We start from the raw sequence: 12,201 nt of genomic DNA on the forward strand, positions 1-12,201 counted from the left end.
GACACACAGTGTCCAGTACAGTGGCACAGAGAACTGGACAGGCCTGAGCAGAGCCCTGCAGCTGAATCCCTGCGGCAGCAGCGTGACAGGACTGGGGGACACCACGACTGGGGGACACGGCTGAGCCACCTCACACCCTCAGCACCAGCAGAACGGGGCATGAAAAGGATGGCACTTCAAAGGCAGAATAAACACGGATAATTAATTTTCAGGGACTGCAAGATGATGTGATCACCTTCAGATTCTCCCCATCTGTTGCTAAGCAGCATTCTTAAGTCACAAGCTTTGCCTTACAAAATGAACAGCAGCCTCCACACAATTTGCTATTTTTACATTTTAAACTGTTCTTTTGCCAAGTTTTCATTATAACTGTATTTCGAAATGCTCTAAAACAAAACAAGATGAGCACTAAGATAACTGCATCCCTTGGGAAAAGGTTTCAGTTACTACCTGGGACAAGTAGCCCATGGACTCTCCAGTCTCCAAAAAGGAATTACAAGAGCCTCCATCTCCCAGGAAGTGCTTTCTGCCTCTCAGCCCTGAGCTTTACATGAGAAATTGAACCTGCATCATGGAAAAGGCAAGAGTATGGTACATTTGTATAAACAAAATCTCAGAATTTTTCCTGTGGTGGTAGTGAATTAATTGTATTAATTCTTTCAATCTGTGCTAAAGATGTTCCAATGATCAGACTCTCATTCGATGCTCTGGGCATTCTGACAAAAATTAAAATTAAATTAACTAGCTCTCTCTGCTAGAAATTCTCTCTCATTTAATTAGAAGTAAAGGGCTGGCTGCCAACATTCCAAAACTGATACCAAACATCCCCACTGCAAACACCCTCTCCACAAATGCTTTGATGTACTACCAGAAATTTCAGAAATCCTTGCTCTTGAAGACCAAGAGAAGCAAGTGACAAAGAGTTCGGGATCTTTCACAAACTGTGGGCTACCAGTCCCTCACACTTTGATGCCACGAGTCTGCAGTTCAGCCACACTACGCTGGGAACTCACTTAAACAAAACGAGCAATCATCTGAAAGTACAAACTGACCATCAACTCCAGCTTTGATATCCATGAAGAGAACAAATCATAAACTATAATAACACAGGCAGTCTGTGGTCTGTAGATGCCTTGTAAGGAGAGGAAATATTCACATTACAGCAGGTCTTTTCCTACCCTTCTGGAGTAAAGGCAGAAGGTTTTTGCACGGTCTGCTAAACCAGCTCCAAGGTGATAAATGATACCTTTTCTTGCCAGTGTCTCCCCAGGGTAGCAGTAAATAGGACTACAGACACCATCATTCAGGCTCCTTTTTTGTTAAGATGTTTCTAAGCACCAGCAAGAGATTGACTGGAGATTCTGGGGTTCTCTGCCGAACCACAGGATGCACCCTCAGCTCTCTAGAAAAGCATTTCCCAAAGGGATAGCCCGAAAGCTTCCCAACCCTCCCTGTCTAACTGTAGCAACATTTACAACCACCCAGTTAACAACTGCTTCTCCCACAGCCCCTGGCCCAAATCCACACACATCAGTCCCTGACTTTTCATCCCCTCCCAGGTGCCTCAGCACCCACAGCAGCCACAATTGGACCTGGCCCACACCCAGCTACACCCTCCAAACTGGAGCAGCTTCACTGCTCTGCCACTGATCAGGCCATCACTGTCTTGGCAAGGAGTATCATTAGTGAAGAAGATTTTTGTTTCATATAAATTAATATATCAACAGAATAGCTTTAATAACCTGGACACTGACATCCACTGACTGCCCAGGAATATCTGGGGACCCACACTTTACCTGGAGGAAAGAGAAGCAGAGACTGTTGTTTTTAATTTTTGTTCATCTCTTTTTTTCTCCCCCAGCTGAGTACAAGGACAGGAAGCAGGTAACCAAACCTGCAGCCTAGGGGTAGGTAAGCAGGCAGACCTGTTGCCAACTCAATGTCATCCCTGCAAGGCTCCAATTCCTCCAAAACTGCAGGACCGTGGCTGAGACATGAAAGAACAGCAGTCCCTGGCGTGTGTCCTGTTGCTCGAGGGAACGGGCAGATGAGGAGAAAAGAGGCATGAGGAGGCTGCAGGGATGGAAAACACACGTCTTCAAAGGTGGGGCTGCATCTACACGAGAGGAAAAACAGGCAGAAAAGTCTAATGCAGGCAAAATGGGCTGATAGAGGGGATACAGGTACTCCAGGGAAAAAAAAAACAGGGAAGCCATTGGGAGGGTTAGAGAAAATAAACCACTGGAAGGATCAAACAAAAATGAAAAAAACAATTTAAATGCCATCAGATGAAAGAGCATAGATTACAGATATTGTAAAAGCTAAGATATCAAAGAAACAGGGATTTAACTTTCTAGAAAATAAGATAACCACATCTGCAGTGTTACTAGAAAGTTTCCTCTGCATGTTGCTTTTCCCTGATCAGAATATCCTAATAAGCAGCAACTCCTGCAGTCATATCCTGCACTGGAACTTCTCTTGAGCTTCAACATTAACTGTTCTTTTTAGGACTGTGCTGGAAAAACTGGAAACACTTTCTAACAAAAATATCAGGAGCAGTGAACAAGGATCCCAAAATGCTCTTCTCAGCATCTGAATTCTTACAATGCGTAATTAAACCTCTTGGAGGTTAATCATTCAATAAACAGTCACATTGAGCAAAAAGTCTCACACACTATGTATCAATTGCAACCTGAACAGGAAAACCTCAACTGGTTCACTGGGGCTCTGGTGTAAAGGCAGATTCACAGAAATTCTGGGAAATGCTTAATTTTTAATGTGCAGAAATTGATTTATATGAATTTTCAGTGCTTCAATGAAGGTACATTTCCAATGTATTCTAAAGCAGAACTGAAAAACTTAACAGCTTCAGAACATTCTTATGCCTATAAATAACAAGAACTAGAAATTCTGATGTTTAATATAATTCATCTACATGGCATTTCTATTTGGAGAGAGGTGGAACTATGATACACTTCATCTGAGTAGGTGCTAAGCTTGTCTCTGAAATAGCATAAATTTGGTTCTGTTTTAAACTAAGTACTCCAGCTATTTGTGTTAGCAGACACAGGCTTCAAGTGCTTTCTTGGGAAGGATGTTACAAATCACAATGTCTCAAGATTAGGATAACCAAAAAAACAAAAACAAACCTACTTGAAAATTTATGCTAATGTTTTTTAAAATTCCTCACTAGAGTTTACACAGAATGTGGTTTTATTGAGTGACATTGGATTTCCTCCCCAGAAAGCTGTTGTGATTCTTGTATATATTTTTCAGATATTTATATGTCAGAAAAAGAAAAACAGACTGGAAGACCTGCAGAACATAGGCATTGTAAGACAACCTTTTTATAAGCAGGAGTAGCAAGTTGTTATTGATAATCAGGCAGTCAGAGGCAGTGGTTATTGCACCAACAGTAGTGCAATTCCATGTTCATGGGAAGCTCCATATCCAGGCTGGAGTGACAGCAAGAGCTTCTTAATGTTACTGGACAACAGTGTCTTCTTTTGATCAACACACATATGGACGTGTTGGTGGGGAAGAAATGCAATAAGCCCTTTCTTTTCTAACGTCCTCAAGAAAAGAACTGATTAGTTTGCATATTAAAATACTGACATCGTGTCAATTGTATGCTTCTCATGTTCACCTGTTTCTAACAGCAGGACACCAGTTTGGAAGCAAGAGAGGGGGAGCTGGGTGCATTTTTTCACACAGCAGCACTGCTCTGGCAGCTCAAACCACTGTACTGCCATTCCTCATCCTGAGTCTGCTGGAAGAAAGGGAATCTAGAGTTCACTGTTATTCTTGGAGGCAAATGCCAAGGGCTCTCATTGAACTGTTCCGTAACAAGAAGGAAGTGTTGTACGTGTCCATGCCCAAGACAGGAAAGGTGGTGTTCAAAAGACAAGCACTATTGTGTGCAGCTGGACAATTTCCACAGAGTGATCTTATGGAAGAAATCATTTTTAAGCAGTTATTTGCTGTATCTTCTGTTTCACTGGCTCATATCATCATCATGCTGTTTCAAAAAGCACAAATACCTTCAAGAAATGAGCACCAACTGTGTTTAAGGTCAACCCTTTAACACACCTTTGTCTCAGATACCTCTTTTCCAGGCTTTTAGTATCTGATAGTATTACTTATCATGGAATACTCCATGTGTTCTGTAATATGGACATCTGTGCCCCTCTAATCAATTAATGGGCAATGTTGAAACAAGGAGAATGATCCAGGCTGCACTGTAACATCGAGGGGATTTACACCTCCTACACAAAGTTCTTGTATGTGCTTGTTTCCTCAGATTCCATTCACACTGCAAAGAGGGAATCTATATTTCTGGAATAAGGATGGAATTTCAGATCTCACATAAGACAGAAATACAATCTATAAGTGATCCTCCCCTGAAATCACAGATAATGTTTTTATGTTTCTGCTTTTCAAACATGTTGAAGAAAAAGTAAAGAGGGAGACTGGACTTTGTCAGCATCACCTCTCTGTAGCAAAGAGATGTCTCGTTATTTTAGGAAAACAGAAAATAAAGAACTCTTTGTGAATAGAAACCATTCCACAGATATTGATACAGCAAATATTCCTGTTATTCAGTGCATTTGAAAAAAAGGGGGGAAACCTAACATAATTTCTTTGGCATAATTATCTGACATCCCATCCTCAGGATCATTCACATCCAAGACATTTATAACTCTACAAATTCTGACCATGTTAAATGCACTTGTCCCTGCCAAATGCACGGAACTAAAGGCATTCCAGTAGCTGTTCCACTGCATAGCTCTGTTTAACTGTATCAGCCTCACCCACTTACATACATCTCTGTTACCTTTTCCTGCTGTTTTTTTAAGCAGCAATAGCTGCTTGTGTTATGTAACAATCTGTCCTGAATTTATAGTATTGTTTCTGCCGGTTTGAGAAAATGATGTTTGGACACAACAGACATCCACTGCATTTGTATCCATTTCTCTGCCTTAATTTCCAATGTTTTAGGATTGCCTCCAAGTAAGGTAATAGCACAGCAGGACACCTTAACTCCTTTGTAACTCTAATTTGATTGATTAGATGCGACACAGTAAACTGAGCACTTATCTGTGGTTGTTCCCATTCTGGTTTTAAAAGCAGACTCACATCTGAACTATTCCATTTGAAGAGGGAAAGAAGCAAATCTGGAGCAAATTACTGGTTTTAATGAGATCTTTACATAGTTCATTGCTAAGTTTCCAGGTCATTGTTTTTAGTTTGTTCTGAAATTGGATAAAATCTGATTAGCTGACTGTAATCTAGAGAAAGGAGATATGTACCATGTTTTAAAAAGCCAAACAAATAATAACCATTCCAATCCATCTAAAACAATTTGAAGTAGTAATTCTTTAAATGTCAAAGCATTTGTTTACAGTGAAGCACGTTGCAATGTTGCCTTAAAACTATAAGAAATTAAAACACAACCTTTTTTGGTGCCTGTGGTGTCACTGCTGAACAGATGCACCAAAAAACTCTTTGGAGCAGGGAACCTTGCTTTGCTTGGTCAGCACGACGCCGTCTCCCAGCAAGCTCCTGGACACTAGGAAATTGCAAATTTCCTAATAAAAAAGCTGTGTTAGACCACTGCACCAAGTGGCAACTTGGTCCTTAATCTGTGAGCAAAAAAAAATGCCAACCAAAAACAGCAAGGTTGCACAATAACGGGCCTGACGCAGTGTACTTACAGAACAGGACAGGCTCGGTATTAGTGAAAGTCAATTTGTTAGATACTCCCTACTCTAAGCACTGTGTTGCACAACACGTGCAATAAATTATTGTGTGCGTGCACGGTCATATTCTGCTTGCAGAATAAATGCCCGTGTTCTCTATTGCACGTTCTCAAGCGTAAATCATCAGGTGTCCAAAACCTCTTTGAAGGATTTTTTTTTTTTCCTCGTGATTGGTTTGATGCTGAATCAAGTTCAGTCACCTCAGACACTGACATCTAAGCCCGAAGGTAAAACGCACGAGGTATGAGTCCCATCTTGTTTGTGAGTGTTTGCACAGCCGACATTTGAAGCCGTGCCCCGAGTTTTGCTTCGAATTTCAAATTCGTGCGGCTGCAGCACCTGGAGGGGAGCGCTGAAGGCCTGAGCAATATTTACCCACCTCCCCTCAGCCTCCGCCTGCCCCGGGCCCTCGGTGGGTCCTGATCCCTGATCCTCGGCAGGGGAGGGACTGCCGAGAAGGTTCAGAAATACCTGTCTGAGGAACAGTGCGGCAGCAGGACCAGGCCCCAGGGGTTGTCCCCCTGCACTGGGCACTCGTGAGGCCACACCTCGAGTGTTGTGTCCAGTTCTGGGCCCCTCAGTTCAGGAAGGACATTGAGGGGCTGGAGCGGATCCAGAGAAAGTCAACGGATCTGGGGAAGGGTGTGGAGCACAGGTGTGATGGGGAGCTCTGAGGGAGCTGTGGGTGTTGGGTCTGGAGGAGGCTCAGGGGCCCTCATCGCTCTCTACGATTACCTGCAAGGAGGCTGTGGCCAGGTGGAGGTCGGGCTCTGCTTCCAGGGAACTCGTGACAGCATGAGAGGACACGGTCTCAAGCTGCGCCTAAGGAGGTTTAGGCTGGACACTGGGAGGAATTTTTTCACAAAAGGGGTGATCAGACACTGGAAAGGGCTACCCGGGGTGGTGGTGAAGTCACCGTCCCTGGCGGTGTTTAAGGCACTCAGTGCCACGGTGCGGCTGACAAGGTGCTGTTGGGTCACAGTCCTCACTCCGCGATCCCGCTCCCCTCACGGCACACCCAGAAACCCCCGGCCCCCTGTGAGGGGCGCGAGTGCCCGGATGTTCGGGTGTTCGGGTGTTCGGATCTTCGGGTGTTCGGGTTCGGATCTTCGGGTGTTCGGGTGTTCGGCCCCGCCCCCTCGCCCGCCCCCCGCCTCCCACACGCGAGCGCCCCCGCGCGCGGCCCCCGCGGGAGGGGCGGTGCCGGCGCAGCGCTCGCGAGAGGAACATGGGCACGGACATGGCCGCGGCCGCGCCAGGCCGGGGTGAGCCGGGGCGGGTCGGGGGCACCGCCGGGGCGGCTCCGCGCGGCGGCCGCTCCTCACGGGCGGCTGCGGGGCCGCGGATCGGACCGCACCGAACCGGACTGGGCTGGGCCGGGCCGGGCTGGGCCGGGCTGGCGGGGTCTCCGGGCGGGAGCTGCCCCGCCGCCCTGCCCCGGGGTGGGCTGCGCCTCTGAGGGAGCACCGGGGTGGGCAGGGGCCCTGTGGGGGCGCGGGGGTGGTGATGGGGCGGCCCCGCCGCTCCGGCGGCCGCTCTGGGCCCCGCGCAGGTGGGGCTGCGGTTCCCGCAGCGCCCGCACCGCGCCCTGGGACGCGGCTGCCCCGGCCCGGCCGCGGGGGATGTGCCCCGTGGTTCTGTCGGTATTTGCTGGGGAGGAGCTCACGCTCCCGGGGCAGCGGGGCGGCACTGCGGGCACGGCCCGAGCCCCGCGATGGGAGCGCCCTGTCCGGAGCCGTGAGGGGAAAGCTCTGCCCGCCGTGACCCGGCGCGGGGTCACCGAGCTGCGGGAGGAGCAGCGGCTGTTACCGGCTCGGTGTGTTGCCCGTGACACGCGGGGTTTGGGTGGCACTTGGTTAATCCATTTTAGAGCGGTCGGGCACGGGGACAGGTTGCCCGGGGAGGCGGTGGAGTCACCATCCCTGGAGGTGCTGAGGAGGATCTGGCGCTGCGTGAGGTGGTTCAGCGGTTTAGGGGTCACGGTGGCAGCGCTGCGGTGGTGGTTGAACTGGATGATCTTAAAAGGTCTCTTCCAACCTTGCTGATTGTGCGACTGTCTCATCAGCTCCGTTCACACGTGTATCCGCAGCCCCTGTACCCAGATCGGCATCCCAGGGCCACAGCACTCGGGTGGCACTCGTGGCACTGACGTCCTTCGGGGTGCAGAACAAGGTGCAGAGCTGTGCTGCAGTGCCGTCCTTTCTGCCTTTGCCTTTATTCCATTTACGTGGGTTTGAATTGGTGTCCAAGTGTGCAGTGCAGAAAACTGCTGTTGGTCTATCTTAGTGCAGTCGAGAGCAGTTACCGCGATTTCCTGGCTGCAGCAGGCAGTTACCTGAAATAAAACCTCTAAGATTTAAAGGGAATAATTTGTTGAGTCACAAAGTAAATATTAGAAAGTTATCTTTTCGTGCATGTTCGACAAAGAGCATCGTGAAATCTCATGTGTCAATATGTCTAAAACATTTAAGACTTAGACATCAAAAACCAAGCTTACACTGTCCTGTGAGTATGGCATGTCCCAAAGTTCTTGTTTATGGGAAGGTGATTGCACTTCTTCCTGACACTACACCTTTTCCTTTATGATGGAAAAATGTGCAGGTTTTGAATTGAGGTTTTAAAGCTCTCAACAAAGGCATGCTGGCATTTTATAAAATTATTCCCTTAATGTTTGCCTTTTTATCTTGTTCCTTTCTGAAGTTTTCTTTCCGGTGTAATTAGTTAGGGAAAATTGTGATTTTTTTTTTTTTGTGGTATAACTTCTGTTTAAAACTTGACAGAGGGCTGTATGGTAATGACAGGGGTTACTAAGCAAATAAACACATCTGGAAGCTGAAGGTCCCTGGTATGTTACTGGAAGTGCAGAGCAGCTTTCAGGATTTGGCAGTATTTAGAGAAGTGTAGAAAACAACTTAATGATGCTGATGAATTTTTAGAAGCAGTCATCCAGTAACATGAAAACCACCTTAATATGTACCTTTTTTATCTGTGGGATTCTGTTGAATGAGTTAGTATAAAAAAGCTTCAAAAGTGGAGGTTAATACCTGGATATTCAGACAAAATTAGTTTTTAGATGTGTAAAATGTTTAATAAATTGGAGCCTTTGCTTGATAGTCAAGCAGTCAAATTAGATGATTGGTGAAATGATTGATTAATATGATATTGGGAATATGATATGGTAGGGAATATGTGTAGTTGTGGTTTACGGTTATTTAAACAATGTTAGGATTACTGATGAAATAAATATTGGAAGGAAGGGGAAATATACTTTATCATTGGCCTTTTTTCTTTTTTTTTTTTTAGGCCTTTTTGTCATTTCCCTCTTGTAACCTCTTCCTCTTGAGTGTTTGGGTTGGTTTTTTACATGTTTAATTTTTAACCTCTGTCGCTGATACGTAAGGAAACCACAACATCAGCTTCAGGCTTTGGGCATGGAATCCATTAAAAGAAGAAAAACCCAATCTGTAGGATTCATCCCTGGGAACAAAGGGTGCATTGAGTGGCTGGGCAATGTATGGGATGTTTTAAGGCTGATACCTGTGGCTTCAAACCCAAAACGGGAAAGCCTCATTAGTGTTATATGAAACAGCATTTTATGAATTCCAGCCTTAAAAATACCTGGTTTCTTTAACTTTTCTAAATTTAGTATGCAGTAGTTTTGTATTGAAATCATCCTCTCTGTCTGTATGTGTATATTTGTACACACATACTCTAAAATATACTAATAAATTAAATGTAGATGAAGGAACAAATATGTTTGAGTTGTCACAGCAAAAAGACAAAATGTCATGTGAGCAGTTTCCTTTTCTTTATAAAGACTCCATTGCATTGAAATCAATAGAAAACTAGAATATATTTCTGTTATTAAGTGAAGTTATATTGCTTAGATATATTTTGCACTTGAACTTTCGAGTGTGAAGACATTCCAGCTCTAAGAAATTATGCAAGGTGGACTTGAAGGAGCTGGAACTGGTCTTATGTTTTGTAGTTGAGTTAAAAGGAGAAGGTGTTACCACTGCTCTTCTTGCCAGAGGTAACTGGAAAGACAAAGAAGGTCTTAGAATTTGAGTAGTAATATGAAAGGTGCTAAAAGATTTCCTTAGAGCGTATTAGAATCAGTTTACTCTCAGGAGTTTAACCTAATAACATACTTTAACATCACAAAACTGCAAAAACTGAGGAAGGTGAACTAACATTCTTAGGGCTTTAATTTCTTAGATGGACTAGAATATGTAACTTTTAAAATAATGAATCCTTGTGACATTTTTGTGACTTCTGTTTTTCTTCTTTACTTTCCAACTGACCAGAAATGTGCTGAAACGGACACTTTAGAGGGGGGCGAGAGATACAAGGTAAGTGCTGTATCTTAAAAGAATTAAAACTTTCTAAATACATTTTGTAAATAAAGCTTTACATTGTGCTGGGTTTACAATCCTGTTAAAATGGCAGGTTTTGCAAGAGATGTGTTCCCTACAAACAGTAATTTGGGGATATGGAGTACCCGTGTTACATAAACTAAGAGCAAGTTTCTGTGACTTTACGCGTTGGCATTTGATACAGGTGGTTCTTAATTACCTCTTAGAATTTTGAATTAGGTATTTGTATGCTGATTAAACAATATTTTCTTAGTAAAACAAGGAATTTAGGTTATTTCAACTAAAATATTTTCAGTTTTGGAACTGTGTGCCTCTGGTGTTCAGCTGGTCCCCAAATGGTGACAGTTCTGATCCTGCTCCTCCCTCCCCATCTCTTGTATGGGAAAAAGGGCTTTGTTGGGGGGGTGGGAGGTGTTGCCTGATTTTCAGAGTAACTGAGACAGAGCACCAAGTTTAAAGTCTCCTTGATAATTTCTCCTGAGGCCCCCTGAGATGGATCAGAGCTTTGGTACCATCTTTACAGAAAAGGCCAGACACTGCCCATGACTGTCATGGCTAAGAGCTGCTGCAGAGGGTGGAAGACAGCCAGACATACAAAACTGGGTATACACAGAAGGTGGTTTGTGTCTGGAGCACTGATGTATTCCAGCAAATCCCCAAACTGGGGTGTTAGGCAAAAAAAGAGCAACTGGAGACACTTGCAGAGAGGGGAACTTCCTTTAACCCAGAGGCAAGGAGTGTGTAGGGTCGTGCTCAGACTGCACCAAGAGCACGTTTGATTGGACTTGGCAAACCAGTTCACTTTGGGTGCTGGTTTAGTAAAGCTACAACCTTTGTTTCTGCCTGGGAGTGTGGCTGCTACTCTCCTAGCAGCATGCCCAAAAAAGAGATCAACAACCGAAATTAAGGCTGTTTGCACTTGACAGCCATGAATGTTTCATGGTTGCGTTGCTCCTTGAAATGAAACTATTCCATGCTGCACTGCGGACAGGGAACCGGCATTCCTGGCCTTGTTTAAGCCTTTTTAGCACCTGAAGTTCAAGAGCCAAAATTGCATTGTATTAGTTATGGAATACAACATTTCCAAATTTTCCTGCTGTGGTGAAGATCGATGGCTTCTGTCAAACTGCTCTTTGTGGCTGTTGGGGCTCTGTTGAAGCCACAGCCACAAAAATCTTCCATACCCTGAAACTCCAAAGCAAATTCACGTTACAGAATTTATTAAAGTATTCACATTCCTGTTATTAAATCCACATGTTAATGTAACAGTTTTGCACTTGTGCAATAAACTGGATCTCTGTGATTGTTGACTCAGTAGACAGCATTTTAAGATTTCATATTTGGGTACTTGGCTAAAGCCATTAATTAAATGTTTGAAAATGGGCTTCAACCTGGGCAGGATGCCAAGAGCAACAGAGAGAGAAATCACAGTTAAACTGATTTTTTGATCTTCACACCAACTAGTGAAACACCAATGAACAAAACACTAAAAGACAAAAAGAAAACCTACTGCTTTTCTACCCTTCTAAGACTGAATTTGTGAGATGATTAGCCCTAGTGTATATACCTGGGAAGGATGGAGAATTATGGTTTTATTCCCACATTTTGTTTGTAACACTAGAAGCCTGCTGGAAGGCTGGGGAACAGTAGCTAAAAACATGAATAAAAATTCTAGAGACATTAAAATTAGCGTGCCAGTCATTCTTTACTCTAAATGTAAAAGAGGAAGCTCATAAAAATTCAGCAGAGAAACTCATAAAAATGAGTTCAATTTGTTAGTGTATTCCACTAAAGTCCGGTTAATACCCATAAATCGTTCTTGTATCTCATGAGTGGCAACTTTTTCAGTATTTCCTATAGAAAAAATAAATAGAAAAGACATAGAATTCCAGCTACTAATACTCTGACTAATTTTTAAAATGGAGATGTATTGCTTGGTGAAGTTGCAATCCAGCAAAGCTTTAAGCTTGTGTTCCTGAGACTAAGTGGGGTGCACAGATTTGAACACATGCTAAAGCTTTCCAGAACTGAGAGCCACATGTCAGTGAAGCTTTAGGAAAGTAATA

At 44.2% G+C, this 12,201-nt stretch overlaps 1 protein-coding gene and 1 long non-coding RNA gene across 5 annotated transcripts in view; one reads left to right on the forward strand and one right to left on the reverse strand.

Moving 5' to 3' along the window:
* The window catches only part of LOC114058276, an 18,656-nt gene extending 11,985 nt beyond the window's left edge, over positions 1-6,671 (reverse strand). The window contains exons 1-2 of the long non-coding RNA XR_003571405.1: positions 6,495-6,671; positions 451-564 (exon numbers count right to left, since the gene is read on the reverse strand). This is a non-coding gene — a long non-coding RNA (uncharacterized LOC114058276). The remainder of the gene's footprint in view (positions 1-450; positions 565-6,494) is intronic.
* Positions 6,672-6,946: 275 nt separating this feature from the next.
* The window catches only part of MRTFB (myocardin related transcription factor B), a 66,439-nt gene continuing 61,184 nt past the window's right edge, over positions 6,947-12,201 (forward strand). For all 4 annotated transcript variants that reach the window (XM_027885477.1, XM_027885478.1, XM_027885480.1 and 1 more), the window contains exons 1-2: positions 6,947-7,024; positions 10,067-10,111. The gene's annotated coding sequence lies outside the window, so the exon portion shown is untranslated. The remainder of the gene's footprint in view (positions 7,025-10,066; positions 10,112-12,201) is intronic.

Source organism: Empidonax traillii, unplaced genomic scaffold (assembly GCF_003031625.1).
Source record: "Empidonax traillii isolate 1590-97213 ecotype Southwest subspecies unplaced genomic scaffold, ASM303162v1 scaffold166:size2381449, whole genome shotgun sequence".
NCBI classification, from domain to species: Eukaryota; Metazoa; Chordata; class Aves; order Passeriformes; family Tyrannidae; genus Empidonax; species Empidonax traillii.